Source organism: Heterodontus francisci, chromosome 5, assembly GCF_036365525.1.
Source record: "Heterodontus francisci isolate sHetFra1 chromosome 5, sHetFra1.hap1, whole genome shotgun sequence".
In the NCBI taxonomy this organism is placed as follows: domain Eukaryota; kingdom Metazoa; phylum Chordata; class Chondrichthyes; order Heterodontiformes; family Heterodontidae; genus Heterodontus; species Heterodontus francisci.
In genome coordinates, this window is record NC_090375.1 from 127,840,324 (window position 1) to 127,847,830 (window position 7,507).

A 7,507-nucleotide genomic window follows, 5' to 3' on the forward strand; every position below is an offset into this window, starting at 1 on the left:
AAACAAATTATTGATGAAGACACAGTACACCACGGCCACAGAAGCGTAACTCAAGCTGTCTCATAGGTAAAGCTGGCAGCTTCTTACAGCCCATCAATTGATAGTTCTATAATCTCAGTCTACTATTATATCAGGTCAAACACTGCCTACCTAGAAAAAGCACACCGTTTCTTATAATGCACATTAAGCAAAGCAAACAGTCAATATTTTTGAACTTCTGACATTTAATTTTAGAGTAATGGAATAAAAGAAACCATCACAAAAGCAGCAGGTAAGCAACAATATTTTGTTCAATCAAATCAAAAGCTTATCATTAACAGTATTTACAACTTGAAAATCTGTGCATTTGTAGACTTGTTATTATTTGTTGTGCTTGCCACAAGAGACAACACTTAAATTTGGAGCAGAGTTTTTTTAACTTCCTGTTTTGTACTTTTTATTGAAAATTCTACCAACACTTCTTGTTACATCCTGAATTGGATAAATGATTGAAGGATGAAAGTCAAGATCACTAATCTTTCAGTCTGCACGCAATTGTACAGGGCAGTACAGATACAAGATTGATGATTTCTATTCAATCAAACCTGTTCTTTTCAGAAGTTTAGAACTACTAAACAACAAATTCTTTGTAAAGCCCCAAGATAGCAACAAATTTGAAAATTTTACAGCAGCAGAAATCATTATCCGGATACTCATAAATTTTTCAAATTCCATCTGAGGTTGTAGGATTGCCAGAAAGGCTGGCATTTATTGTCCATTCCTAGTTTTCCTAAGAATCTTTTTGAACTGTTATTTTCTGTAGAGGTTTGATACATGGTGTGGAATTTTGCGCCCTTCGGGGAGTGGGCTGGAGGTGGGTGGGACAGAGTGTAAATTTGAGTGGGAGGCAGGGGGTGCCGTTCCCGTCGCCTTCCTGCCTCTGCTGAAATTTTGCGAGTAGCGGGGGAGGTGACAAACGGCCCCCCTGCCCCAGGCCAATTAAGGCCCTTAAGTGGCCAATTAAATGCCACTTAAAGGCCTCCTCTCGCCCCCACTGGTATATTACCAGCAGCGGACGGGCAGCTCAGCACCTCAGGAGACCACCCAGTAAAACCCCCTGTCTCCTTCCAGGCTGGGGGTGGCCCTCCTGATCAGGCACCCTGTGACCCATGGAGGGCCCTCCCATGGCACTAGCTTCCCCTGCTGGAGAGCCTCCCCATGGCACTAGCTTCCCCTGCTGGAGCCCCCAACGCCCCGCCTGCCTCGCCAGGGTTCAAGTCAATTGTCCCTGGCGAGGCTGCACACACTTAACTCATTCTGGGATCTCCTCCATTGCTGCTCCTCTCGCTGGTTGCAGTCCCAGCAGTGACAAACACTCCTGTTGGTGCTGCTGGGACTGAAGACAAGCCGGCACCTCATGGAGGTGGGACCTCCTGCCTCAGAGGGACGGAACTCCCACCTGAGGCCAGTTAAGGACCTGGGCCACGTAAAATCACAGCCCCTGACTTTTTGGCTGGTGGGCGGGGCCTCTGCCCCAACTTAAAACTCCGGCCATAGAGTGACTTGCTGGTCAACTGCATTAGCATGGGACAGGCATTACATTCAGCCTAGACCGGTATGGACGGCAGATTTCCATCTGTAAAGTTGGGTTTTTACAATATTCCGACTGCTTCATTGTTGTTTTTACTACTACTAGCTATCTCCAGGTTTTTTTTTTAAACCCTAATTCATATTTGCATGGTGGGATTGGAACTCTTGCTGCTGGATAACTGTTCCAATAACATAGCCACTGTAATATACAAACATGCTCAATGACCCCTGTGTGCTTCAGTTGAAATGTCTTCATGTTGGGGAAGATGAGTAATTATGATAGATGATCAAGACAGTCTGTTCCTAATAGTAGAGAAGAAAGACTGCAAGTGTATGATGATATTTACCCAAATTTTAAGACACTATATGGAACCTTCTGTGTATTGGATAATGCAGAGGAATTTGTTTCTCCCTTGCACAGATATTCTGATGATAATGATCCTTGAAATATATTTCTTCACCCAGACACATTTCAGTAATTCATTCAGGTATGATTACATATTTGTCATTGATGATTAGGCAGTTTCTGAATAGAATTAAAATATTTACTTTGGGCAGGTAATAGCATTTGAATAAGGAAATCCATTCTGTTAGCTGCAAATTTTAAATGCCACTATTTCGATCATAATTTGCAGCTGAGTAGATAATAAAAACTATAACCTAGCACTTGCTGTTTGTGATATTTGTGAACAGACACTTAATGCTTTTGTATGATGTCCCTCTGTTCACTATTTTAACAAAGATGTTAATCTTACATTCAGTAGGTTAACAATAACATTCAGTTTAGGAGACAGCAGAATGTGATACAAATATTTAAATGTCCATGCGCTAATATAACATACAGTAATTTCATATTTGTCAAGGAAAAATTATGACAATATAAGTTAGGAACATTTATCACTTCTCTGGATAGATTTTGTGGAGTGACTTGTTATGATCAGGTGAGAAAGGGGTCTCGGGTTCCCTCTCAGCCTTCACCTGGTCTTACCGTAACAGGGTTTAATTTTAAACACACCGTTTTTTTAGCTCCCCCTTAGTGAATCTTTTTTCACTGGTTTCCAATTATAAGGCAAAGAAACCAGTCCAGTTAACACCTACAGATACATGACGTGCCCACGCTAGCATGTGTATGCGATAAACACTCTGCAGAAAAGAGCAGAAGAAATCAAGTGGAAAAGTTTGAGGCAATACCTGAAGAAGGTTTTTGTTACAGTTCTTCGAGCTCACTGTAGAGTCCTTGATTGTAGGTAGATCTTGCTTTTCGTTGGGGCCCAGTATTCTTCTTTAAACCTTGTTTACTGTCGGAGACTTTTCTCTCTTGGGGTTCAAGTGTCTTGAGTGGATTTGGAGTTCTGTGAGAAAGAAATGGGAGCTGACAGACAGGAGAGGCCTTCTTCAGTCCAGGAGCATTTTGCAGTCTCTCTGTTCTAACTGTTTGTACAAATTCAGAAAAACCAGTTTGCCAAGCTGGCTAGTCACATGACCAACTGGTCTGACCACATCTGTTTGTGGATTCAGCTATCCCAGCAGTCATCCTAAAATTTGAGCTCCTCACCTTCAATGTCTGGTGCTCAAAGTCCATTGTAGGTTAAATTGGAGAAGGGAAGTAACCCCTTTGTCTCCACAAGCACTGTCTGTTAATATGCAAATGTTTTTCCAGCCAAGGGCCTGGTGATTTTTTTTAAACAAGTCCTTTCTTCACTTCAACAGCTTTCGAATCAATGTTCATATAACAAAATTAATATGTCTCATTCTTGGCAGGTGGAGCGGGGGGGGGGGGGGGGGGGGGGGCAGGGTCTACATGAGACACTTCTTAGAACAGCCAGGAATGAGCATGCTATGAAAAATTAGCTCAAACACTGCCATTCTCAGGAATGTTATGAGCGGAATCTTTTGCCCTTTGGAAATTTTCAAGCATTGGGACTGTAGTATAAGGGTCTGAAAGGGTTAATGTTGAGAAATTGTAAAGATTACCTCCTACCATGATGATGTAAGAGATCACATGTGAGAGACTTGAAGAGAGATACAGCGTGGCTTCAGAGGAGTCACACACACTGGTGTGAAGCTGTACATAGTTATAATGTAATAAAGGTTAATTTTCTAAGTACCCAAGACTAAGGAATCTTGAGGTGACAGCATATCAACCAAACATACAACAGGGTGATTAGCAGTGAGCTCGTGAACAAACACCCAGAAGAAGAATTTTTAAAAATACTTCAAAGAGGGTGACCTAAAAAAAGCACCAAAACTGCAGAACTTGAGAAGAGGCTGTTGAAAAGCTTTAGAGCTACTCCATGGACGAAAGTGACATGGAGAGTCGGAGAAGTCGCTTGTAGAAATCCAGTCCAGCGATCACAGGCTTCGAGTCAGAGAATCAAGCAGTGATTGGGGATCTGGCGAGCAACCCTAAAAGAGGGTAAAAATTTGTTCCTAACGGCGCTAGCCAGGCAGCACCGGGAAAATCAAAATTCCTTAGCAAGGGCAGATCCGAGGTTTGTGCCATTACATGTGGCAACCGGAGCGGAAAAAAGCAAGGCTACCAATACTTGACACTCTAAGAGAAGGTAGTTAAAGGATCATTGCAGTAACACTACAAAACTGCATGTAAAACAAGGATGAAATAAATCCAAAGTCTAGCAGCAAGATTTCACAGAGAGAAATGGTGGCCATGGCGGGAGTCAGCGTGGGACTGAAGAAGTGTGAGAAACTTCCGATACTGGAGGGAAAAATTCAAAAGTGAAAGTAAGCCAAACAGAAGCTATGGATCTTAAACTAATGATTCTAGAGAGGTTTGGACACATGGAAGGACCAAATCAAACCCAAAATTGGTCACTCTGGCAAAAAAGATTTTTGAGCTACAGAATTGCTTCCAAATTAGATAGCCAGTCTGAAGCTGAGTAAGTTAACACATTGCTGTATTCTGTGGGGGCAAAAGCAGAGGATGTTATTGCAAGACAAGGCATTAATGAAGCAGCCACATTTGACAAAGTTTTAAAAGCTTTTGATAGCTTTTTCAACCTGTGGAGCAATAAGATTCGAGAAAGGACAAGATTAAACATAAGGGTCCAGTAGCCAAGTGGAAACAGTTGATGCTTTTATCAATGACCTTTACAGACTAGCTGAAGGATGTGAATATGGAGCTCAACTACTAAGAAAATTCATTGTAGTAGGTGGTGCTGATGAATCCCTATCAGGTTTATTGCAATCTAAAGATTGCAATAAACTCTGGACAAAGCAATTCAGCTGGTGAACAAGCAGAGGTCTGGAAGAACAACAGAGCAATCCTGAGAGGTGAAGAAAGACCTTGGTTCAGGAAACGTGCAGCCACCATACAGTTCCTTAATCAGATGGTTGTAAAAGAAGCACCAGAAAAGAAGGTACACTGTGGGGAGAAAGTGAAAGATGCATGAAACCCTGCCACCGCTGTGGCGCCAGAAGGACCCACAGGCGTGAACAGTGTCCTGAAAACAAAGCACTGTAAGAACGTAGGGCATTTTGGGAAATGTGCCAAAGTAAAATCTCTACTCTCGCAGGGTCAAAAGAAAAAGCATTCAAGCATAGAGTGGTGAACCAAGTTATACAACCTCCATTTGGAGAGAAATCAGAAAACTTCCTTGGTGAGATTAATGATCCTAATGAGGCACTGTGGTCTGCAGATATATATATATGTCAACGGACATGTCACTAATTTTAAACTGGACACTGGAGCAAGTGTAACTGTCTTATCAGCCAAAGAGCTGTGGTTATCAATGTATTACGTGCAACCAACAGAAACTCAGTTACATGGCCCAGGAAGGGTTGAACTGGAAGTTAAGGAGAAGCTACAGGCAGCACTCCAGTACAAGGGAAAGCAGATATTAAGAAAGCAAATATTAGAAATACTCTATGTTCTAAGGAATCAGGAATTATCTCTCTTAAGTAAAAGAGCTTGTATTGACCTTCATCTTATAACGAAAGTGGAAGAAGTTGAGCAAGAAGAATCCAGGAGACACTTCCAAAAAGAATTCCCGAAATTGTTAACACTAAAATCAAAGCAAAATACTGCAGATGCTGGAAATCTGAAATTAAAAACAAGAACTGCTGGAAATACTCAGGCTGTAGCGTCCCTAATCGGTAAATGAGTTGCTGTTCCTCGAGCTTGCGTTGATGTTCACTGGAAAACTGCAGCAATCCCAGGACAGAGATGTGAGCATGAGAGCAGGGGGGAATGTTGAAATGGCCAGCAACCAGAAGCTCGGGGTCATGCTTTCAGACTGAGTGGAAGTGTTCTGCAAAGCGGTCACCCAGTCAGCGTTTGGTCTCACCAATGTAGAGGGGACCACATTGTGAGCAGCGAATACAGTATACTAAATTGAACGAAGTAGAAGTAAATTGCTGCTTCACCTGAAAAGAGTGTTTGGGGCCTTGGATAGTGAGGGGCAAGGAGATAAATGGGCAGGTATTACATCTCCTGCGATTGCAGGGGAAGGTGTCGTGGGAAGGGGACGAGCTGGTGGGCGTAATGGAGGAGTGGACCAGTGAGTTGCGGAGGGGACGATCCCTTCGGAATGCTGACGGGGAAGGGATGGGAAGATGTGCTTGGCAGTGGCATCACACTGGAGGTGGCGGAAATGGTGGAGGATGATCCTTTAGATGTGAAGGCTGGTGGGGTGGAAAGTGAGGACAAGGGGAACCCTGTTGCTGTTGTGGGAAGGAGGGGAAGGGGTGAGGGTAGTGATGCGGGAAATGGGCTGGACACAGTTGAGGGCCCTGTCAACCACAGTGGGGGGAATCCTCGATTGAGGAAAAAGGAAGACATATCAGAAGCGCTGTCATGGAAAGTAGCATCATCAGAGCAGATGCGTTGGAGTAGGAGAAACTGGGAGAATAGAATGGAGTCCTTACAGGAGGCAGGGCGTGAAGAAGTGTAGTCGAGGTAGCTGTGGGAGTCGGTGGGCTTATAATGAATATTAGTAGACAGCCTATCCCCAGAGATGGAGACAGAGAAGTCAAGGAAGGGAAGGGAAGTGTCAGTGATGGACCATGTAAAGGTGAGAGAAGGGTGGAAATTAGAAGCAAAGTTGATAAAGTTCTCCAGTTCCGGGCAGGAGCAGGAAACAGCACCGATACAGTCATCAATGTACTGAAAAAAGAGTTGGGGGAGGGGGCCTGAGTAGGACTGGAACAAGGAATGCTCGACATATCCTACAAAAAGACTCTTTTTCCGGATATAGTATTACTTTGTGAAAAGATGCTAAACTAGTATGTCTTTTCATGCCTCGGAAGATACCACACCCATTAATGAGGCAAGTCCAACATCAACTAGAAGACCTGACCAGGAGGGAGTCATCCCTCCTGTTATTGAACCTACCGAGTGGTGTTTGGGAATGGTTCCAGTTCCTAAACCTAAATCTTCGCATTTGTGTAGATTTAACTCAACTTAATAAGGCTGTGACAAGAGAAGTCCATCCAATGTCCTCAGTGGACGAAAGCTTGACAAAGTTATCCAAAGCTACAGTCTTCATGAAGCTTGTCGCAAATAGTGGCTTTTGACAAATTCCATTGGATAAGAAGGCAAGGCTATTGACAACCTTCATTACTCCATTTGGAAGATTTTGTTTTAACCATCTACCATTCGGTGTAACATCCGCACTGGAAATATTCCTAAGAACTATGTTGAACATTCTACAGGGCCTTAGAGGTGTAATATGCCATATGGACGACATCTTAGTTCATGGTGAGTCCATTGAAGAACATGACCTGAGGGTCAGCAGTTGCATTGTCCAAAGCTACTGTTGAGCATCCTACAAAACAGGATGTTAACTTTGTTAATGAAATTGAGTCATATTCTCAGTTCATTGCATCACAATGGCTGACAAGTTCAAAAAAGCGCCAAGAAATTCATCATGCTCAGATGCAAGATGAAGAATGCATCTAGATTCGCCAATATTGCAAGAAA